Source organism: Agelaius tricolor, unplaced genomic scaffold (genome assembly GCF_023055355.1).
Source record: "Agelaius tricolor isolate 1412-34295 unplaced genomic scaffold, bAgeTri1.0.p SCAF_4, whole genome shotgun sequence".
Classification (NCBI taxonomy): Eukaryota; Metazoa; Chordata; class Aves; order Passeriformes; family Icteridae; genus Agelaius; species Agelaius tricolor.
The window spans coordinates 20,656,861-20,682,046 of record NW_027269264.1 but is presented as its reverse complement, the minus strand read 5'-3'; the positions used below and the strand labels follow the sequence as shown (position 1 = coordinate 20,682,046).

The window sequence follows — 25,186 nt, the reverse complement described above, 5'->3', positions numbered from 1 at the left end:
GAAAGTTCTCTGGAGAAAAGAATACACACAGGCGCTGAGATTTATTAAAATCCAAGTCATTTTTGAAGAAGCCAGCTTTATTAATGAGACAGTCTGAAAAACAGAGACTGTCCATTCCAGCATATGTGCATCATATGAAAGCCAGTAATTTTTTATTATCTCAGTATTGCCAGAAATTATATTAAGCTGAAACAGAGCTCCAGCTAACAAAAACTTCAAGTATATACTGGGACCTTTTAATACTAGAACAATAAGCCAGCTTTATTACACTGATTATTGATAATATGAGGGTTGTACTGGTATTTAGTCATAACTACATAAAATTATTGTTTTTCTGCCATAATCATTGGCTACACAATTACAAGGGACCAATAATAAGTTCGCAAGTAATTACTGACAAAGATTTCTTTTGTTGTATATAAATGTAGTAAAAGCCTCAGGGTAATTTTACCAGCATGTTCATATGATATCACTTCCTGAAAATACATGGAAGTTTAAAAAAAAAAAAAAAGTATATACACAAAGGAAAGGCTGTACAAGTCCTACAGAAAAAAGAAGTGACCTCAAGAAATATCCTGGGTTTCTACCTCAGAAACCTTTTTTAACATTGAGGTCATTGCAAGAGGAATTAAAGTAAAAACACTGTTTGTGTATTGATGCAAGGTTAGAGAGAATTTCTTTTACAGTGAGTAGCCTGCTTAGAGAATCATGATTCAATGGCAATATTTTCTGAGTCACTCTATTGATTTGGTGAGACTTTGGTTTCTTATATTTCCACACTGTCACTTTACGTAGGTTGGAGCCAACTGTACTCAACCTCTGCTCCAAATTAGTGGTAGGCAAATCTGAATTAATTCAGCTGATTTTATAAGCTATTCTATTGAGTTTACAGGTTTCTCTCTGAATCTCCCCCAGTGAAGCATAATTTGGTCAGTTTTATGTTTGTAAGAAAATTTAATTAAGCATGACAGACATACTTATCCTAGAAAATATTACTATACTATAAAAAAGATAACAAAAGTACCACTCCTTTAAATCCTCAAAGCCTTTTTATCATGTCCTAGAATCTCTTTTTACTTTTTTTCTAGCTTGTCCAGATACACCAAAAATTTTCTAAAGGGTTTCTAAGCCCCAGGTGAGTTTAGAGTTGTGTTTGAATTGAAAAAAAATTATTACTTTTTTTCTCACAGAAATCTCTCATGTCTTGTCTTTGGTCAACAAGCTTCTACTTTCTTTAGGAGTCTGGATAGAAATGTTCCTAAATTTCTTTTTGCATGGGAAACTGATTTTGTTCTTATATCTCTGTATTGAAGAGTGTCAAATTTCCTGCGAACTCTTGAGCTATTCAGAAAAAAATAAGAACCAGCCCTGACCCAATCCCAAAATCAGTGATGCCACGGAAACTGGCTATAGTGAACTTACTTCTGAAATCCTTTTGTTCTGTACTCTCTGGATTTGGCTAGCAGCAAAGCTTCTGAAGTGCTGTGAAGAAGGTTAAGAGGTCTAACAAAAAATCCAGATGAGATTTTCCATCAGTTCATCTTTAAGTATACAGTCTTTTCATGAATGCTACACACAAAAATGAATTAGAGCAAAGGTGTGAAAACTTCCAACTTTTAAGTACAACTCATTGTTAACTCTGGGAACCTTATTTTTCTTCATATGGGTCATAAAAATATGATTTTAAATGTTTCCTTTTAATCCAAAATGTCTTAATGCTTCATGTCACATCACTAGGGCCACCTTACCAAGGTGAAATGTTGTCGCATTTCAGGGTCATTCAGTTATTCTATGTAGGGTTGCAAAATGGAGACATTTTTGTGACACTTCTGATAAGAAAATGAGAGTGATCCTGACATTTGCTGTAAGGAGACTTCTTTAAACTAATCTGAATATTTAACTTTGAATTAAAATACTGCAAAGATAATATTTCCCTTCTAAACTTGCACCACAGGCCTGTAGATTACAAGGGATGTCTTGTCACAGAGCCATGATACAATATAGCAAAGCCATGCTTCCCTGCCTGAGAATTAGTCTGAGCTACACTCCCTGTCTCTGTCCAGAAAAGAAAATATAGCATAATATATTGCAATATAATAAAATAAAGCTAGACAATATTATATGTAAGAAGGCCTGAATCTAATGTGTCACTTTGAGCACTCACTACCGTAACTCCACAGGTCTACAGAAAATATTAGAAGCAGTTTCATGGAAAATGACTTCGAGAATTCATTACCTGCATGAGTGGAAGTATACTAAGTCATGTCCAACACAGAGACAGTTACTGTGCTTGGAAAGAAGTGCCAAGAACATATTTTGAGTAAAGGAATAGTTCTGGCAGATGCATCAATTTGCTGGCATAAAGCACATCTTCCCCTAAGGGTTTTCAAGAGAAAAGTGCTGCCAGTCAGAGCTTGCACCCTGACATCACATGTCCCTGTACCCAAACTGACATTGTTATGTTCATACACGTCTGTGAACGTGAGTATCATTAAGGAAATTTTTAATTTTTCACACTCTCATAGACTCTGGTGGTTGCTAAGTAGCGCAGAATTTGCAAACATCCAATGATGATAAAAGCAGTACATCAGAGAAACACAGAATCACATAATTGTTAGAGTAGAAAGGGACCTCTGGAGATTATCCAGTCCAACCCCCTGCCTAGGCAGGGTGACCTAGAGCAGGTTACACAGGAACACATCCAGTGAGTTTTGAATGTCTCCAGAAAGGGAGACTTCACAAATTCCCAGGGCAGCCTGTTCCAGTGCTCTGCCACCTCTCATGACATTCTCCCTCAGGTAATGGTGCAGCTTCTTGTGATTTAGTTAATAGCCATTGGTCCTCATCCTGTTACTAGGCAACACTGAAATAAGTCTGGCACCATCCTCTTGGCACTCACCTTTCAGATATCAGTCCTCTCTTCTCGTGACTAAACAGGCCCAGTTCTTGCAGTCTCTCCTCATAAGAGAGATGCTCCAGACACCAAATTATCTTTGTTACCCTCTGCTGGACCTCTCCAGTAGCTCCTTGTCTGTCTTTTACTGAGGAGCCCAGAACTGGACACAGCACTCCAGATCCAGCCTCACCAGGGCTGAGTAGAGGCACAACTCCCTCGACCTTCTGGCCGTGCTCTTTCTGATGCACCCCAGGATACCCTTGGCCCTCCTGGCCATAGGGGCACTGTCAGCTCATGGATGGCTTGTGATCCACCAGGAGTCCCAGGTCCTTCTCCACAGAGCTGCTCTGGAGGGACAACCCCTGGCCTGTGCTGGCACTTGGGGCTGTTCCTGCCCAGGTGCAGGACCCAACACCTGCCCTTGTGGAGCTCATTAAGTTTCTCTCTGCCCAGCTCTCCAGCCTAGCAAGGTCCCACAGAATGGCAGCAGAGCCTTCAGGAGGATCACCACTCCCTCAGTTTAGTGCCATCAGCAAACTTGCTGAGGGTACATTCTATCCCTTCATCTGGGTCATCGATAAACAAGTTGAACACGACTGGTTCCAGTATTGATCCCTGAGAATGTCACTGGCTGTTGGTGTCCAGGTGGATCCTGTTCTGCTGGTCATGACCCACTGACCTCTGCCCTTCAGCCAGTTCTCCATCCACCTCACCATCCATTCCTCTAACCCACATTTCCTGAGCTTACCTGCCAGGATGTTATGGGAAGCAGTGCCAAAAGCCTTGTTGAAGTTCAAGGCAGACAGCATCCACTGTTCTCCCTTCATCAATTTGTCCTGCCATGCCAGTCAGATAGGCACCAATGTTCTGAACTGTCTGGTTTTTTTACTTCTTTAAGCCTCTGCAGGTCTTAATTTTAAAATAGAAATAAATTTAATATTCATACAATTCATTCACTGCTTTCCTGGATAAATTCAAAGGTGTTGTGCAATGCTAAAATCAGGTCTCTTGTGGGCTCACAAATAAAAGGCTGGCCATTGGGATTGCATTAGGTTACCTGTGTGCCATTAGTATTCTGGCACACAGATAACCAGGACATGTGGCACACCCAGTCTTGCCTGTTTGCTCTCCTTCACTGGGAAAGTGCTGCAGGAAGACATGTAAAAGAATATAAGAAGCAAGAACTTACTTGAGATCTAGCATAAAAATACCAGTTTGACAACTACAGGTCTCTTTAACAAAGCACCAGTTGTGTTTTCTCAAGAGCACAGCCTTTACTTCAGCTGCAAAACCACCTGGAAAGCACTTGGCTTCATACCTGGCCATGAAGAAGAGACCCTGACACATGCAGCAAGGGAGGGATGCAGAGGGTGCCAGAGCTGGCAGAGTGCCTAGGACACAGGGCTTGAGTGCCTGCACCAGCACCAAACCTGCTTGTGCAACCACTGTCCTTCACTACAGCTGCTGCAACAATGCTGTTCTCTGACATTCCAGCAGAGATTGGGGCCTATAATAAATTAAGAGCACACATACAAATCCCAAAATTTAAATAGCTTTGAGGTGATAAGGACAGTAGAAAGTAAAACAACAGCCTTTTATTCACTTGATAAGGATAGTAGAACAGAACAATATTTTACCCTTATCTTAAGGACAGTGGAACAGAACAGCACAGCCTTGGAGAAATAGATGAAGGATGTAACTTTGGGAAACAGAATTCATGCAAAACACAAGCAGGGTGCCAGCTGAGCTCTGCAAGGCTGAAAGAGCAGAAGTTATCCAAAACAACAATATTGCACTTTGTCAAAAAGGGGGGTCAAGGAACAGCCATCTAAAAAGGACACTGGACAGCTCCCCCAGTAAGCTCAAGGCTGCTGCGCAGGCCACCTGTTTGTTTCTTAAAGAGAAACAAGAATTAAATGTTATAAACTACATTTTAGGACCTTTCACAAATAAATAGGAGTATTAATTAGGATGGTAATTTGTACTGTTTCAAATAACACAGTGCCTCCTTCAAACTTTTCAACCCTACTTAATAGTCAAACATCTTTCTGGAACAATAAGAGTTGAGGGGTATTTAGGGCTTGAGACCAGCTGCTGTTTTATTGAGTTTCTAGTTTAAATTGCTTTGGCTTTCCTTTTTCTAAAGTCCACAAAAACCCTACACTCCCTCAAAAAAAAAAAAAAGGCATCCAAGTGGGAGGACTTAAAATCATAGTACTTTTTCTACTGGTTCTGAAAGGCTTTAGAGAAGAGATTTTTGAAATAGGATTTTAATTTTAAAAAATATTTTAAATCCTTTGTTGGTATGGGGAAAACAAGAGAAAGAAAATTAAAGTGAATTTGTCCCTCAGCTGAAATTTTGCAGTGAATACTTGCCTTCACTAAACTAATCTTAAATAACAAACATTATTAATGTTTTATTGCTTTATTTAAGCATATTAAAACATAAGCCTAGACAACTTTGTACCAATGATGAGTAATAATATAATTTAGTAGTTTTTCCTGTGGAAAAAAATGCTTCAGCTCTTTTTCACTCACATAACAAAGATACAAGATATAATGAAATAGCTAGGAAGAGGGGTCACTATGGAAAAAGGACTGGCAAACACTGTGAGAAATTCTGCTGACAGCCTAGGTGAGTTGAGTTTCACTTCACAGATCACTTCATGGAAGCATATGATCAGAGCAATCTAGTCTTGGATACTTTCTACTTTCCCTAGTCTTGCAAATGAACTGCAATGCTTGGGAATATAATTCGCAGTCCTGAACATTTTTAGGAAAACCAGCATATTTGGACTGTGGTCACAGAACATTCTAGTTCATTTGCCAAGTAATATTTTTCCAAAGTCTGACTGAAAAAAAAAAAAAAAAGACTCCACTGCAGCTCATAGCCAAATGCAGCCACTTAGAAACTTATCCATAACTATTCCATACCACCATTAATAATTTTTACATTAAATCCTGTCAATTACCCGGTATGCATAAACCACAGTACAGCTGTTGGCAGAAGTACAGGACTTGATGGAGCTATAAAAGCAGCCTAGACACATTCAGGTAGAAAATTGCCTAACCTTTCAAAAGGTGAGTGCCATCCACCCCACAGAGGGACCTACAGAAACAACTCTAGTGCTAGACTCATATGGGGCCCAGGGCAAGAGAGGCTTAGTTTGCTCAGATTCAGACCCTCTACATAAGGGGCAGAGCATTTGAAATGTATCAACCAATTTTTTATTTCATCTGTTCTCAGATCTAATGAGTAGTTTACACCTGCTTCTTCCACTATATTATTCTGCAAAGGGTTTGTTTTTTTTGACCTAAGGATGAATATTGCTTGCACAAGGCTAGACAAAGACACTCTTGGTTAATGCTGACTGAAGAAACTACATCCTAGAGGTTTTACAAATGTTGCAATCTTATCATTCCTTTCAGTGAGGGAGATTAGATAAATACACAAGGAACATATCAATCCAAGGGGAGGACTGGACTTTGTGCCAGAGATAGCAGAGGATGCATATTTCTCATATCACCTCTTTTTGGGGTGATCATCTGGAGCCAGATCTCCCTGTTACAGCTGGGTAGAACTTGGCAGACAAGTAACCCTCCTCTGCCTGCAGCATGAAAGAGGGATGTGTCGTATCAGCTGGAGAGGTCTTCAGAGGAGGTGGTGGAGACGAATGCAAACAGCATGCCTTCCCACAGCCTCCCTCCTTTCATCACTCTTTCTAGTCTCTTGGGCCACTACCCAGTGCATATCCGTCTGCAGCTTAACAAACTCTAGCTGTGGTTTCGGGCTGATAAATAATTATGCTAATTAACAGGTTGAAGGAAAATGTGATGTTGTATCTGTGGAATGTTCTGAGAAGCTGGAAACACTTAAATGTAAAAACGACATGTGGTGAAATAACCAATAATTTGCTTAAGAAACCCACATCTGGTATTCCTGCTAGAAACAGGGGTTAATAGTCTGTCAGGGGCAGGCAGTGGCAGTGAGTAGCTCTAGGATAAACAAAAAAGCCTTAACAGCAGGAAATGGGCTTGTTCTCCTAGCATAAGCATTTACATTGGCTGCTAACCAGCAAGAGATGTAAAAGCAGTTGTTTAGTTTACACTTGGAAAAAAAATAGAGACAGAAACAAACAAGACTTCTTCATTTTGTGTATCTGTGAAAAAAAAATAGAAGCCACTGACTCTAGCTAAAAATGGTAATTATATATATGCTCCATACCCTGAGATGGAGCCATAAACTTGAGAAAAGATTCCAGTCATAAAAGGGGAGAGGGATTACTAAAATTATTTTTGTATTATTGAAATAACTGTCACATAATTGCATGCATGATTTTAAGTTACTCATGCAGAAAAGGGGAAAGAGCAAGACAAGAGAACTGAGGACACTTGATTAATTGATGCAAGTTGACATCCTGATTTTTTTTTAATATGAGAAGATTGATCCTGTTTTTTTTTTTGAGGAAGGTCCAAATGGTACTTGAAGAGGAAAGGCTTTCTCATTTGACTCCACTGTAGTCAGGAAAGGATATTGTCCACAAAATAGTAATGCATGCTTGTGTTAGTGTTGCATTGCTACTGCACTTACAAGCTCAAAAGAGAAAGCCACATTTTTAGATGGGATGAAATGTAAATAATGTACTCATTTGACAAGATTCAGATGAAGTTCTCTGTGTGTGGCAAGCTGAATCTGTATTTATAGCAGTTAAAGAAACACACAAGATTCTCAGGATACACTGAAGACTGTGAATAATACATTGTTGGTTCCTAATTTTGTTTTAAATAAACAGACAATGTTCTACCTTAGGTGGTGTTTCTCTTTTGAAATAGCGTAACTCTTGCAAAGATTGCTGCTACAATCTGAGATGTAAATTTCACACAAGAAAACATGACACCTAAGCAGATGTTAGCAGCTTTCTGTTGCATGTTGGACTGCTTGACATATTAAGCTAAATGTTCTTTCATAGTCACTCTCAAAGATGTATATTATCCCTTGTCAAAATAAAGTGTTGTGGTCTCTTTCCAGACCAGAGAAATACGGTCAGTGCACATTGCCACCATAGCATCTAAGCTGCTCTCTCTTTCACTACATTAATGCATATTACAGCCTTGCAAATGACAGGCTTTCACACCCTCATATTTTAGTGTCATGTCTTGGTCTATAATGCCACTGTGGTTTTTCTAGTGATCCTAGCACAGCTTTGCAACCTTTCTCAAAGCAGTGAGAAAGGAGGTCTTCAAGGCCACAATGCCGATACCTGAGGTGGGAAGCAACAACAATAAAATTCCTCAAAAACCTCATTTGTCAGCCAAAGCAATTCATATGGTTCAGCTCATGTGGATGTAGGCAGCACTATGTCCTCCACCATGTAATGTTTTTAGGTCTGAGGCTGAATTCTTCTGTACAAAAGTTGAATCAATTTTGGTGCTTTTTGAAGCTTTCTGTAAGCATCCAAGGCACTCAGCTGCAGAAAAGGTCAGCTCTCTAGCATTTTACTCATATGAAACAACAGATCAGAGAAACTTGCTTCTTGTAAACAAAAAATGTCAGGGAGAGGCCATCTCAGACAGTGGCACTTCCACTTTTTCCCCATGTTGTGCTCACACTAAGCTGAGATGACACAGCCCTCAGTTTGCAGTATGTTCCCATGGGCTCATAGCTACTTAGGTTGTCTTTAGCTCATCACATGAATAACATGAGGAGACAATAATTCATGGCTTCCAGGAATGAAGATTAAGGTGAAAACCACAAAACCTATGCTTGACTTTCTGTTCCTCTGAGTTCTGGTTCAGACATGTAAATACTAGTGAAACTAGTCCATTTCTGAAACCAAGACTACATCTCATTTGTGAATGTATAAATTTAAGAATTCCAATAAAGGCAGAGCCACTAATGCCAGGAATTTCTGTTCACCAGAGACTGATATCCTGGATCTAAAATGTCTAGTAAAAACATGAAACAGCAGGTGACAAAAATAAAGTAAATTTTAGGAATGGCAATTACACCTTAACTGAATTTTTCAAACTTCAGTAAGCTTGTTCTTATACCAAATTCTGCTGAATTGTGGTTATGTTTTTGCCTTTTTTTGTATTCCCAGTCAGAGCACATCCATCATATTTTTGCTCATAGAAAAATTTTTATGATGAAGAGAACAGGAGAAAAATGGGAAATGAACAGGAAAAACATGGAAAAGGAGCACTAGCACGCAAGCAATGATCAATCATTAAAAATGTAAGTCTTGCTGCACATTTTTCAGTGAAAGCTTTACGCAAGGAATACCATTCCAATGTCATTCACCACCAAAAAAAATCACTCACCAAACAGTTGTCTTTATTTTGTATAGAACTTCCATTTATCATTAAGTTCCCACCAAAATGGTTTGTCTGGTACAATTAGGTAGGATATTTGTATAAATTAATATGGTTTATCCATAACTTGGATGAATTATGATTTAACTAAACTGCAAAACAAGCAGCCCCAATGCTAAAGATGTGAAGCAAACAACAGTCCTCACACTTCAGTATGGTTCTGTAGGGACAGGGCCACAAGGACAGTCACTGTGAGTCAAGGGCAGCCTTACTTTTCTCCTCTAAACCACATGTGGGGGTGTTTTATTTATCCTGGCACTCAGTGAAGGCAGAAAGCAACATGGGAGGATTCACCACCAGCCTTCTGCACCCAAAAGCTCTCAGAGTCTATAGCCAGGCCATGAACATTTGACTGCTCACAGCACCCACTCCTCCCCACCACCCCTAGACAGATTCTAAGTTCCAACACATGATCAGATCTAGGCTTAGGATCTGAAATGAAGCCTTACAAACATTTTCTCTTCCCTCATGAAATTTCACACTGCAACAGATATTCAGATCTAAATATGGGATGTTCATATCTATTACATTTTATTTAAAACTCTGGAGACTTTTTAAAATACCTGCACAAAACCAAAACAAACAAAACAAAAAATAAACCCTTTTGCTCAGCTCTAAACATTACAATGGACTTGACTTTCACAACTGATTTATGTAGGGCTTGCATAAATAGAGCTTAGCAAGCTTCCCATGCATTACCAAAACAAACCTTTACTCCGTAATGCACTGTGTTGGAGCATTTGATTAAACTGAAAAAATATCTTTTATTGATTCTCTTTTCCTCAGGAGAGGAATTTCTGTGATTGAAGGAAAAGCATCAGGAAAATTAATCTTATGGGGTGGTCTGGGGAAGCTGTTCATAGAAGAATAAATACGTTTTCCCAGCAGCTAATGTGGGAAGTAACCAAACATTTCATCTTTAGACTGCATCTCCAATCATAGGGCCCACCTTCTGTCCTTACAAGAGAGATTATTTTAAGCAAGGTAACAGAGATCAAACACTCTTCCAGTATTTTGACAATAACCAAGAACGACCATTTGGGGTGGTTTTTATTTGCATTAATATCCAGTCTTTTTAAATGGCCTTGGCATGTTCTTGGCCTCAGGAACTTCCTGTGATAATCAACACCAGGACTGAATCATGCATTGCTGTCAAAAGATATTTCTTGAAGCAGTACTGTTTTGCCACTTTGTTTTAAGGTCATTAAATATTCTTTTTTTCCTAATGCACTTTATTTCTAATTATGAAGACCTCATAATTATCAAAATAAAAATTAAAGTGCATTTGTGAAAGAATAAAGTTTGAGTTGTGGTTTATGGAAAAACCTAATTACAGAAGTAATTACACAGTCCAGAGCAAAATGCCAGCATGTACTTGAGTACACGTAGACATGCATGAAAATATTTGCATGGGCATAACCCTGGGATGTTTCTTGACCACATGTTTCATGTCAAGTTATTTTGCTGCATATCAGTATCTACATGAGTGTGAAGTGTGCAACTGCATCTATTTTACATGCAAAGTTATGAGCACAATTTAAATCAGAAAGTTCATTTTCAAAAGAAGCAAAGCTGCTTGTGCCTATGCTTTTATACAACGAGAACTCCCAGTAGTAATCAGAATAAGTGATGTGTTTCTGAATAACCCACGTGTGTAGACAAATATTCCCAGTGATCATTTTAAAAAGAGCATTTAACTGGCTTAACAAATAGAAGGATGATTTAATGCTTGCAATACACCAAGGTTGTGAGTTCCAGTGAGAACTAAATGCTCTGTAGCTTTACCTAGAAGCCCTAAAGCTGAGACACTGGCTGCTCCATTTTACCGCCCATTGGGCCTTCTCAGTGTTATGGTGGGAAAGTAATTTGAGCTGCTTCCTTCCTTTTGTGCATTTTGAAGCTTAAAATTAGAAGAGATACTCCCCATGCTCAATTGCTGTTAACTTGAACATGGATGACACACACATTTAACACAGGAAACCAGACTCCTTCCCTTACTCCTTGCATTTGCAGTTTAGGGCTTGTGCAAATTGCTTTTCCTTATAAAGCTAGATTTTAAATTATCTAATAGTTTCAATAACCTTTTCAAAAAGGCTATTTTCACTAATATTGGGCCATGTCATTGTTGGAGGTTAGGGTGTATCCTTTTGTTTTCTTTCTCTTAGAGAATTTTTCTTTCATTTTGTTGCTAAGAAACCAGAACAACCGCTACTTAGGAGAGAGGAAAGAATTTGCCAAGCTCGGGGGAGGAGGGCACCTCGCTGCATTTCTCTTATATTAGGGTTTCCTCTTGGAGGGGCAGAGATACCACGAGAATTGGGTTGGGAACAGGGGGCTAGGGCAATTCCTAGCTGTCTTGCTCTCTCAGCTCCTGAGGAGGATGGTCAAGCTTCTGCTTGGGGTAGAACTTTGCTGCTGCTGCTGGACCCCAGCCTCATCCTGCTTCTTCTGCTGTGGATGAGCCTGTCCTGATGTGCCAGCTGCTGCTCAGAGGTTCCACCCCTGCCACAGGTCCTTTTTCTGTCCAGAGGGGGCACCGGGATTGGCTGCCCCTGCGGGTTTGTAAAGGAAGTTCCTCCTCCATCCCTTCTGCCCAGCCCGGCCGCCATGACGGCGTGAGGGAGCCTTGGCCGGGCCGCGCACAGCGCCCCCTGCAGGCGCGGGGGAATCACCGCACCCGCCCGGCCCGCCGGGAGCCAGCAGCGCCCCCTGCCGGCCGCCACCGGAACCGCACCAAAGCGCTCAGAGAGCGGGAAGAGACTTCCCTGGGATTTCTGCTCTCGCTGGTTGTGCCAGCAGTGCCGCTGTTTGCTTGCCTGGTTATACAGACACACACTTGTACACACAGTAGTACACACACACTAACAAAGAACTGGTATTTCTTTCCCCATATCTTTGCCTGAAAGCCCCTTAATTTCAAACTATTAGTAATATTTTAGAAGAAAAGAGGTCCTAGTCTCCATTTAAAGGGAGGTTCCCACCTCCCTTGGCAGACACCTGTCCTTCAAACCAAGACAGTCACACAACACCTTCCAATCTGGACATTTAAAACTGATGTCTTTACATTTGTGTAAAGTAGCACTAGTTGCTGGAATATTCTACTTGTTTCCCCTCCAGAAGACTTGTTTTAAATTTTAATAATTTTTAAATGGTAGCCTAAGGTTTTATGTAAAGCATTTTGAAGCTTGTTGGTGAAACAGGACCAAGTGAAGTAATAATTTAATTAACATTTTAATTAAAATACTGATGGCAGTATCAAACACATCCTGGTAAAGTTATAAATTTACTTTTATATTTCTTAATCAGTCATTCACACTCTGAAGTGGACACATTTAAAGAATTATTATTATAAGAATATAAAGAAGCTTAAGTCAAAATCAGAAATCATCCCTCAACATGTCTAGGTTGGACAAGTACCACATCCCTAACCTGGATTTTGGCACATCTGGGCAGATTGGAGTTCTCTGATAGCAGGATGTGAACCTGTTCAGAACGATTCCCCTTTAGGACTGGAGAGAGTTCAGTCCATTAATCACCCCACCTTGCTCTCTGTGTACTGAGACTGCTAAAAGCCTTGCCAGGTATCCAGTCCTGTGGTCAGTTGTCTTCCTGAAACTGGGCTGAAACTTTGAAAAATAATAAAACATTAAATAAAACACTGCTATTCAGTCTAACCTGGGAAGCCAGTGAAGCCTTTCCTCCACAGCTGGGCAAAGATGAGCCCCACCGATGTGGGATCCCAAAGCTGGTGATGTATGCTCTCACACCTGCAGGGCCTGCTTTCTTTCCTGGCCATCTGCTTCCGCCTATACTGCCATGACATAATTGAAACAGCAGTAAAATTTTGAACACAGTAAAGAATGTGTTTTGGTTTGTTTTATTTTCCCACTGGAACTCCAAAAATCATGAAAAATGCAGATTTTGGGGAGGAGGGAGACACAGGGACTAAATCCTGTCCCAGACCTAATCTTTTCGCTAGCCCCTTGAAGCTCAGAGCAACAGCAGCTGTTGAAAAGTGCAACTGTCTTTTCTATATGTGATTAAATATAGCCAAATATTAAGTACTGTCATCAAGGGGTCAGTTAAATCTAATTTCTTTCCCCTCTACATGTAAATGCACAGAGGGAGCTTAAGTCCTCTCTCATCTGGTTTCTTCATCCTTAAAAGAAACAAAAGCACACTGTGCAGTATTTCCTAATTTGATAGTATCTTTATAGGATTTTAATATCCTCCTCCTTGCCAGCAACAAGCCAGACTAGCAGCAAATACAGTTCAGTTATGAGCTGCAGCTGTTTGGGGCCTGTAAAGGTCTATCAACAACCTGGAAATTTCCAATCAGTGCAACATAGGACAGGCTCCATCACCACTAGCAAATTTTGAACTTTTGCAAGCAAATATTGGCTGCCACAAGCAAAATGCTGGCAAAATTAAAACTGCTTAAGCAAGCAGACTAGCATAGAAAGGAGTAGGGGCAGCCAGCAAACAGGGTGCAGCAGAGATCCTAGCAGTATTCAACACACAAACTGTGTTGTAAGCCAGGGCAAATCCCACCTGCAAAACTGTTCTGAATGACAATTGTAATGGTTGTCATGGAGCACAATGTTCTTGATGAGTATGAAGCATTTGGATCACTCATCCACTGAGCAGACCTATTTCCTCCTTCTTCATGAGGTCAGGTAAGTTTTGCTATAGCAACAACAACACACTTGGGAGAATCAGAGTAAGCCTCTTTCTTAAAATACATACATACATACATATATATATATATATATATATATATATATATATATATATTTAATATATATTTGCATAGAATTTACATTACCATAGGTAATAAAATTCCCAGTGAGAAGTTTCAGTTGCTTTAAGTGACACAGATAACAATGCCCAGGTTCACTGAACTGTGTGACATAGCACAGCCTTGTTTTGTGATCCTTCTGTAGCTCAGATGCTTCTCACTGTCCTTGACATGGCAACTATAATATCTTCACACATTCACAAACATGAACAGGGAGAAAAGCACTCTTCTCCTGGATTCTCAAAAAAAGAAAAAAAGACAAAAACAGCTACTCATCTTCAAGCTCACTTTTGTTCTAAGGATGGGGTTTTCTCCTCTTGCCTGTGTTGTTGTTCATATAATGGACTTTTTATCACCCTCCACACGCCATACTCAACCTATCCAGCATGTTGGAAATTCTGTGAAGGATTAGCTGCTGAGGCTGGCATAATAAATCATAGAGAAATACAGAAGGTTTAGCCACTTGCTCAGATAGCTAAAGTGTTTGGCCATCCTTAGGCATTAGCTTAGCCTACAACTGCCACCTCAGTATGTTACAGAGAGCACAGTGCAGTGCAGTAATACCCATTGTGTCACTGTGTAGATAGGTCCACCGTCTCTAATCTTGACTGTAACATCTGTACACACACTGTTTCATTGGAAAATCTGAAAACCCCTCTTCTGATGATGGCTTTCACCTCAGTGTGAAATCAGTTGGGAAAAGGATTCAGATAACACAAATATGAAGAAAAAATTTCAGCATGAGGATGAAGAATTTCCAACACTTCCTTCAGCCTAATGTATTTTCTGTAAAATATACTCTATATCCACTCAAAGTTACAGAAATTTGGCTTTTTATTAGGTCTGAAAAATAAAAACTAATTTTAATTTCATAATGCCATTTTGTGGTTGCTGCTAAACTTGAAAGAAGGATTATGAAAACAAAAACATGCCATTCTGTAAACCAAATCCTCAGTCAATTCTATTTTACAACTAAATCTCTGCTTATTCAATGTATGAGAGGAAGTATCTCTGTTAAACAAGCTCTTTTTGTCTGGAGGTTCAGAATTAACATGCCCTTAAGTCTTCTTTAAACACAGGTAGCTCATCACCCTCATCCACAATAGCTTTAATAATTGCTAGGCTTCATGCAACAAACTATGCTTTTGTTTCTGCCTTACCAGTTCTTTCATCAGCTGCTGTTGTGCACATTAGGCAAAACATATGAGAGCAAACAAACTGCAAAATTGGTTTGTGCTAATATTTTGAGACTGCTGCTCAATTTTAAGGGCTTATCTTTACCAGCAAAAAGGTGCAGTGGAGAACCAGATGGTTTCAAATGCAGTGTGATCCTTGCAGGAATTTTATGGGTACACAAGCAAGCCTCAAAGCTGTTTTCAGAGAGCAGCTGTACCAAAATGCCATGAGAGTGCAGTCCCTGCCTCTCTCTGCATCCTTGTCCTTGCTCAGTCATGTTGGCTGAACTGGTACTGCATCCCAAGCTAAGCTCACCACTTTGCTCATGACTGTACCGTACTTAACGTCACAGGCATTTCATATCTCTCCCTCCCCCGTTTCAACTTCTTTTTGCCTTTTTGTGTGCAGTGGTTTCATGTAATGGCTCCATCTCCTCAGGCATTCAGCATCCTTTCCTATACCTTTCTTGGTGTGTAGCTTCCCTGGAGAGAGACCATGGCCCAGGGCCTATAGGAAATAATGAACACTTATAAAGGTTTTCCAATGGTATCTCTCTCTGACCTTTCTGATGGTGACACCCAAAGAGACAGGGTGCAGGAGCCCTACTTTCTCAGAGTGGTGAAAGTCACTTAGAAAGTCACTTAGAAAGTCTAGTCTGGTCCAAGTCTGCAGAAGGTCTTAATGGAAGGCACATCCATTCACTTGGGATCCCAGAATTCAGCTCTTTCAAGGATTAAAATTCGCTGTCAGTGTTTAAAGTGCTCAAGTCAGTTAAAAATCGAGGGAAAAGAAACAATTACCTCACTGGCTGAACAACAACAAAAAAAGGGAATTAACTGCAGTTTTGACTGTTTGGGAAGGGAATAGTAGCAGAGATGAAAGAGTGAATGAGATCTTACAATGTCCACCTGGAAGGTAAGGGTGCTGTTTTCAGATGTTGAAACCAGCACAATAAGAAAGGACTTGGCAATAGGGCATGTCCCCTGAATGACTGGAGCAACAAGGTCACTGGATTGAAGCTTTGGGAGAGGCATTGTTTCATCTTTATGTCTCTATCACATTGTAATAAATTCTTCAGTTACCTTATAAACCCGTACTCTTTTTAAGAAGGATTGTCTCCCATATAGATCAAATGAGCACAAGTAATGTTCTTTCATTCCTATTTCAAATACTCTGCTGGTGTGTAAAACACTGAGAATCCAAGAAAATCCATGGAAAAAACCCCATGTATATAGATTTTTCCAAAATGCTAACAAATGAACTTTTCATTTGACTTTCTGATGCCACTTTCTCACTGTCTCATATTTTTTTATCCTGATTTTCTAGAAATGTCCTATGAAACATAGAATTACAGAATAATTAAGGTTGGAAAAGACCTTTGAGATCATTGAGTACAACGGCAAACTTAAACTTGCCAAGTCCACCACTAAACCATGTCCCTTAGTGCCACTGCTATACGTCTTTTGAATATTTCTGGACATGGTGACCTGAGCACTTCCCTGAGTGGCCTGAAATTTCTCACTTACACTCCCATAATCATTATTTTCTTCTAAATAGGTTGCAGTTTAAAAATTTCCTTTTAAAATCTAATCTCATTACATGAGCATCTTCAAAGTACTAAGCCACAATTTCTGTGCTGGATCCATGATGTAGTACTTGAATTAAGTGCATTGTTCGAACACATTTCTACTGACTTTATTTCCAGTGGGCTTTAAATAAACATGCTTTAGGTTATAAATATATTCCTATCCTCTGAAATCTTGTCACGCTGAAATGAATCTTCTAGCCTGTGGTCATCTTGAGAGCTTGTCAAACCACTTCAACAACTGATTTAACAACTTGGACCTGAGAATCCTATAATTTTCAACACCGTTAAATCATATGTTATAAAAACCTTTTTTAAATTACTAAAATTATACAAATAAAATAAATTTAGCATGTGTGTTTAGACACAAATGTTTGTAAGCCAATACCTCTTGTTGATCATCATCTAGAAACAGGAGTACAAACACATCTGTAGATTAGACATGAAGGGTTGTATCAATCTGATATTCCTTTAAGAGGAAGTAGCAAACATTTTCTTTGGCAGTAAAGAAACAAAATATCTCCTTTAGACCATAACTAGAAAGGTTTATTTAGGCTCTTAACATGAGTAAACTATGGATTATGGGAATTTAGTTCAAAAACTGTTGTAAAAGACTTGTCCTAATAATCAAAGTGCCTGAAGTAGATACCTAAAATAACAGCAGTTGTCAACACATCATAATGAGACACATTATTTAGATATATACCTTTGATTTTTGTGTAACTAATTAGAGTAGGACACCAAAAAAAGCATTTTCCTGTTTCGATTGCCAATGAAATTGTTTAACAAAATTTACCAAACATTTTAATTTTTTTTTTTTTTTTAGTATCTGTTTTCTGTTATTGTTCATGCACACTCTTGGATTTTTATGAGTTTCATGCCAGAGTGGTTTTGAAGGGAGAAAGTTATTTTTCTGTTATTTATGTATAATCTAACTTCAATTGGACTAGAAAATAATGAATCTGGAATAATGTTCTCTTTAATTTCTGACAAAACAGATTCTGGAGTAGTTTCAGTCTAATATCTTTCCATTTTTTATTGATTAGAAAAGGAAAAGTATGCAAGCTAATGCTGAAAGGTAGATATTTACTTCACAAATATAAAATATTTTATTCTATTCTCTTATGGCTGCTAGCAGGTATATCTGTATTCCAACTGCTTTATTTTAAACTGTCAATAAATTTCATTCAACCTATTATAAACCAGTCACCTGTCTAGGTAATATCAGTAGACAATTAACTAGTTAACCAAAAAGCAAGCAGTATATTAATGTGTGAAAAAAAACCTGTAATAATTTAAAAAGTTAGCAGAATATGGTTACATTAATTTTCAGGAAAATTAGGATACGGATTCTTTCATAACTGATTTTTTTAAAAAATTATGAAAATAAGCCAGGATAGTTTCTAAGCTGAGCTCCTTACGATGATTCCAGCAAGTCACTCTCATTCCTTTCTGTGGCTTTGGGGCCACATTTCTCTAGTGCTCCACGTTGTAGCTGGGGTACTTGATCTTGCAGCTGACCAATGTTGTTGTGCCAGCTCCAGAGCACAGCTGGAACTCCTGCCTCTAGCTATGCTCCTAGCTCCTGGTACAAGGCACCTAATCAGTTCATGCCAAGTGTCCAAATTAAGATAGCAGGAGGTACCTTGTTTCTCTTCCCATTGCTCCTCCTGGGCTATGCTGGGATGATCCTGGAGATACCTGCTGAGATGGTGCAATGGGCCAGTGAAGTGATGGGTCCTGCCCCTGGCTCCAGGCTGCATTTACACACCAGCCAAATATGTGGTCATTGCATGGAACAGAAAGAGTAATAACAGCAGTAATGACAGTTCCTGAAAGATATTTTGAAGGACAAAGGTGCTGAAGTCTGTAATGTGCTCAGTGGCTTTGGTCACAAGGGTCATGAACTCTAATCATAAGCTAAAAAAACTTCTCAGTGTACCACCAAACTGCAGCCTTCAAAGCCTGCTCAGTAATAATTTTTTCAGTGCTGCTCTCAAGACACCATTCAGTAATCCCTTCCAAAAGGCATATCCAAACTCCTTCCTCTCCTAGAGGACTGGCAAGATAAGTGTTTTGCTGGTTGCTTTTGAGGACTACACTGTCTCCTCAGACAGCTCCACCACATACGCAGTGGGATTCTAGCTGTATGGTGAATATACTTCCATGTTCACTGCTCTGGTCCAATGGGACTGCATAGTCAGGCAAATGCTTACATATATGTGAACCTTGGCAAGCTTTTCTGTGGCTTTTAAATTTGTGCAAGGACTTCAAACTGTTTGGTGAGTTAACTCAAGATATATATATATACTAATCTTATTCAAAAACTAATTGGAAGAGAAAAACCTTTAAAAAATCACTCCACTTGGCCAAATGATGCTAGCTGACACCCTTCTTGTAAATATGTTCTTGGTCAAAGTTGTTTTCTAGGAAGAAAGCCCTAATGATGATAGGCAACACATTGCTACAACAGGCAGGAGAAAAGGAAGTCCTGGAGATGGTGGGGGTTGTGCCCTGTCACACTGCTCTGGGTCTGCCCTGTCCCCACGACATCCCTGCTGACTGTCTGCAGAGTGTGTGAGAAATCAGCAGCAAAAAAAGCTCATACCTGCGGTCACATAAACACATAAACACTTTCACTCAGAGTACTGCTCTCATTATCTGGCCATCGGAGGCAGCTAAGGCTGAGACAGGAGAGATGTTATAGGATCCTGTCTGCCTAGTGTGCTCACGGTCCACTCCAGCCAGGAATGACTTCCAGATGTTCATGTACTACAAATGCACCTCCAGCCCACAGTCCAACCCTTATTGATCATGCTGGACAACACTGGCACCGAGCGGGAGGAAGAGGTGGCTCAGTCAACAGCCCAGAGGGTGTTGGTAGACTTTATCAGGGAAACGAAAAGTTTTCCAGAGAAGTTGGCCAGGGAAAATGTCTATTTTTGTTGCAGGAGAAAGGTTTCTTTAATTAAAAAAATTACCATATAAATTAGAGCCAAAACAAAACCCTAAACAAAACAAAACAAAAGGAAACAAATAAATAAACAAAACCCACAGAAATAAAACCAAACTAAAAACCCAAACAAACGAAACCTCCAGCAAAAACAAACAAACAAAAAATAAAATAAAAACCAGGGGGGAAAAAACCTCAGCAACAAGCCACAAGGCTAGAAAAGTATGTGTGCCCTTACATGAATTCTCTCTTACAGAAGGGCTTTTCTCAAAGAAACTCCCATTAAAGGGTTAGCTGTTAAAGAACGCAAATGTTTGGATCTTTTTGTGTTGGTTTGTTTCTTTATGATGGCTTTTTCAGCGGAGATATAAAAGCCTGCATAGACAGTCATTTTGATTTTAAATGGCACGGTTCATGTTACCTTAACTGCATGTCAGAGATTAGCTGAAGCAATGCCGAAGTAATTAGGATCTGCACCAGCAAACAACTGTTTCTGTCTGCAGTGAACTCCTGTTTAGAATTATGTAGGATTTTCTGTAGAAATTGTGTTCTTGAGGTATTTCTGTTTGTGAAAAATTTTTAACAGGAACCTCTACAATAAGGACTGGAATTAATTTGCTGTAAGAAAGATTCCTTTCTTTGCAAGACTTGATCAGGCTCCTCCTACTAAAGAAAATAATTTATTCTTCTAGTGACTATCTCCTTTCATCCCTTCAGGTTTTTAGCATGCCTATATTACAGAATAATTTATCTCCTAATATTTCTTCTGCAAACCCTGAAATCCCTAATTTCTTTTTTCTTTTTTCCCTTTTTAATATAAACAGAATACAAAAACAAATCCTGGTTTTCTCCCTAATGTATAGCAACATCAAGTACTTTCCCCCTGCTATAGTAATGTCAAGTATTCTCTATGTAAGATTGCAAAACCTAAAGGGTTACAGGTTCCCCCTTCAATTCACAACCCCAGTGCTGTTGTGGAGGAATTGATTTATATTTTTCTGCCAAGCCATTATTAATCATTCAGTGTGGTCTTGTTATAACTGCAGGGATATGAACCTCTCTGCCACAGAATGTGTGTCACATTGCAGCCCACACCTGCATGAACTGGCAAAAAGTGTGCAGCTACACACTCACCCGGGTCAAGGACTTTGTTGCAAATGTGCATTTATTTTGAAACTAAGACCAAATCTTAAAAGTATTTAGCAACCTAAGTTTGTAAATTGGACATCCTTTTGGATTTTTTTCAAAAGAACACAGGCATAAATCTCCCCCTAGATGATTATCTGCATCATTAAGCCCCTAAATTACTTTATAAACTTGTTACTTATACTTTTTTTTCCTCAGCAAATTACTTAGAAACCAGATGTGCCTTTCCTCAAATGTATTATTTGCAAGTATGTACCAAATACCTCGGCAGAATTACATTCCTGCTTCGAGCTATTTGGAAAATGTTAATTTAATTTGCTCTCTTTTTGTTATTCATTTGGGCAACCAGTCTAAATCACATGTTATCCTTTCTGCTTTCTTACTGGCTGCCTAAATGTTTTCACTAGGAGAATTATGAGTATCAAAGGCATTAAGAGGCAAAGCCCAGGTGATTTGCAACTGATAGGAATTTGAGGATAATAGTTATTGCTGTTTAAATTCACGAAACCTGTAGATGATCTAGGCATATTTGTGGCTTCCATCTCTTTACATCTAATATAAACCCAGTCACCACAAATCACAGTTACCGCATGCTTATCCACAGGAGTGTTTGCCAGACACTTTTCTTTTACTGTTGGTTGCTTCACCTGACTGCTGGTCCAATAAAGTCTGCATTGACAAATCTGAACTCTAAAATTAGTGCCTTATCCTGTGCTTTGGAATTGAAAGAAACATTTAGATGTGATACATACACTTAGGGGTTTAATGACAGACTTATGGGTGTACTAAGTAACTCAGTGTGAAGACTGGTGTGAGCTGCCTGGTCATATATGTCCATTAATTCATTTTTATTACCAAATTTAATTTGAAATTGTGGTCATTTCTTACTTTTTGAAATTGATCTAGATAATAAAAATGTTATTCCAGGTAACATTTAGGCCCGAAGCAGTGTTGACACTTTGTGGTAAGAAAGGTAAATATTTACTTCATGAAAGACTTGCCAAGCCCACAAACTCTGTGAAAACATGAGATTTCAGTTAAGTAAGCAACAGGCTTTCTTTCACAAAAATAGCATTCTGGTAGCACTTGGTTTTCATGGGCACTTTTCACCAGAAAAGTGCATTCATTGCAGCATTCTATTTTACAGAGAAAAAGAATACTTTTGAAGTGCTTGGAATGACTTGTCTCTTTTGACCAGATTGGCAGATAAGCACATATATTTTTGTCTGTTCTGTGGTTTTTCCAAAGATTACATCTATTTTTTAAATGTTCCAGGCTTGGTGCATCATTAAGATAACGAGTACTCAGCTTCCCCAGCATCACTCCCTGCCTCCTCTGGCACATTTCCCTGCAAATACATCTGAAGACTTGTTTCTCTGGGTAAGGAAGCTGAGACAAAAAGAGATGTGCTGCTCTCTTTCCATGTGTCTACTGCAAACAGCTTGTATCATTCTGCTTTGTTTGTTCTTTACAGAAACAGTGGCTGTGAATTGCCTGGGGACTTCTATGTTTTATGACTTTTACCTGCCAGATGCAGAATGGCTGAACTCCTCTACACCAGAGAATTGCCATATTTGAGCAGATGGGCTTAAGAAAGTGAAAAAAAAATACAGAATTCTGTTTTCTTGCTCATTTGTGGTTGTCTGGGATAACATGCTATCTTCTTTCTGACAGAATAACACCACTTGGAGACAAAGGCAAGAGTGGTCATACAGAGGTAAAACAGAGCCTTTAAGGCAACTCAAGGGAGCAGAGAGGAATTTTAGTTGTGCATATTCCTAATTTCCTGTTTCAAATTTTTTTAGTCCTTTAAAATTACCAGGCAGACCTGCTCTGCAGATTGGTCATTCCAGAGCCTCTCTGTAAATCAGCACCTTCATGACTACAGCATAAAAACCTCACTTCAGCTTAATACAACAGAAGATTTGGCAAGTGCAGGTGCAGCCCCTTTGCCAAGGGTCTGTGGTCCTCATCAAATCAATCACTAGCACTGCTGGAAATGTGAAGACACTCCTGCTTAAAAGAGGGCTGTGTCTGAGAAATGCAAAATCTGGGCTGTATATTTAACCCCAACCAAGATTGGTCAGGCGGGAAGTGGAGTAGAAGAGCAGTGTGGCTTTCCACTGGTGCTCCTGCTGTGGTTTGAGGATTTAAAGAGGACTTTGATTTCTCAGCCTTCCTGCCCCACATCACAGACTCTAAAGTTACCACTAGGTAAGGATAGGAAACATTTTTATGATGGTGGAGAGAGAGCAGCAAAGGAAAAAGAAAGGTTGTAGCCTTGTGTCTCTGCAAGACAGAGTATCTCTCAGTACTGGTACAAACCATGGTTATCTTCACCATCCCCACCAACCCTGATGAAGAAGACCTTTTTGTCTCTCTAGAGTGGTGTGCCAGAGCAGCCAGGCATGTGAAAAAGCTACATTTGGGAAAGCAGAAGTGCAAACTTTATGCTGTACAAGCCATTCCATGGTACTTTGGTAAAGGCTTACCAACCTTACTGCCCCATGGTAAATGTGAGAAACATGACCCCGTTTTGCCTGAGAAGTATAATACCCCAAACCACAGAGTTTAAAACAGGTAGCAGGGCACTCAGTAGGCAGCTGAGTGAATATCCATGAGGCTGAAAACTTGGCTGTATTTATCAGCTAACCTTAGGTCTCTTCTATGTGGCTGCACAGTGCTCTGTGAGACACAATGTAGTACAAAAATAAAGCACCAGCAATGCATATAGAAAAGGTTTGGTTTGGTTTCCCTGTCTTTACCTTCTTCAATTCAAAGTAGTTGATCTCTACAGCTATTGGCTTCATTCCATACCATACTACTGACCTGCTCCCTGGAGATATGTGCTTCCAAACCTCAAGTTATTTCCTTTAAATTTAACCTAAATTAAAGAGCAAGAGGGATAAGTGAGTGGCGGTCTCTTAGCAAAAAATCTGTCTGTGTTCCAAATTTCCAAAGAGGTCGTTTTTCAATTAAAGAACTGCAGTGTTGGAGAGGAGAGTAGAGATGCATGATGAAAGCTGGTACCCAAAACCGGTACCTCTCTGCTTTCGGTGCTTCATGCATCTGCAATTCTAGAAAAGCTTCTCTTGCATGCTAACTGTCCCGTCTGTAACATCTGCACACTGGGTTTAATTTTTCCTCCCTAAAGCCTGACTTTTGCTAGTGACAAGGCCAATTAAAAAGGACAAAGCAACTCAGGAATACAATTTTACACAAACCTTGGCAAAAAGTCAAGCACATTCCTGTCAGGTTCCTCAAAGCTGGATGCCTGTAACAGATGCAGGGGGAGCCTGGAAAGCCAGCCAATTCCCTCCTTTCAACCCCTGGGGCTCTTCACACTTTCTGCACACAACCCTAACCCCATGGGAGGTCTCGAGAAGGGTCAGTGAAAGATATTCATCTTCCTTGCTGAAGCACTGAGCAGCACAAATGTGGAGGCTGCTGGAGCTGGCCATCCTGCCATCCTTCCTGCCATCACCATGTCAGGCAGGTCTCTAACATCCCCTCCAAGGTAGGAGGAAGCAAGGCTCTTCCTCAAGGGCCTTGTTGTTAAAGCCCTTCTGAGCAGACAACTTCAATGCCATTTTTTAGTTGCCTATTGAAGACCTTCCCCCATGCTTCTCGATCACTTGTTTTGCCATCTGTAAATAAATCCAGGCCTCAGAAGGACAGCTTGCCACATGTATACATCCTTAAACTGCTGTTGTCTTCTACAGAGCCCTTTCCCTGGCTTCATATATCTCCATATTTGACCATTTTAGTGACTAAGGCATTTGTTTTCACTGTGTTTCAATTCCACCCTTCCACCCCATAGTACAAACATTTAAATACATGTAAATGTATTCCAACCACAATTTCCACTGCCCACAGCATACTGGGTAAATTCCCCCCTCCCCAGTACATTTTAAGGTCACTTCCATCAGTTCAAACACTGATTATTCAATATATCAAGTATCCAAGCTGATAGCTGATGACAGCCGGAAACCATAAGCTGCCTTGAGGCTTGTCTTCATATCAGCCCCTGCAGCTGGGTGACGAGGGACTTTTTTTTACTGCCATTGAAACCATTAGGTTGCTGTAGTTTGTTTGGTTTCAGCTTACCATAATTGCTGCCATTTCCATGGTTGATTTGGGCTACGTTTGAAGTTGATGTACAATACAAAGTGCGCTGCATGTGTAGCTGCTCTCCACGTGTCAAGACATTAGAAAGAGGGAGAGTGTGTGTATATGTGTATGTGTGCATATATATAAACA

The 25,186-nt window shown here is 39.7% G+C and overlaps 1 protein-coding gene across 1 annotated transcript in view; it reads right to left on the bottom strand.

Moving 5' to 3' along the window:
- Positions 1–3,143: 3,143 nt before the first annotated feature.
- Positions 3,144–25,186, bottom strand: part of LOC139588964 (transcriptional regulatory protein AlgP-like) — a 296,504-nt gene continuing 274,461 nt past the window's right edge. The window contains exon 2 of the mRNA XM_071424837.1: positions 3,144–3,155. The gene's annotated coding sequence lies outside the window, so the exon portion shown is untranslated. The remainder of the gene's footprint in view (positions 3,156–25,186) is intronic.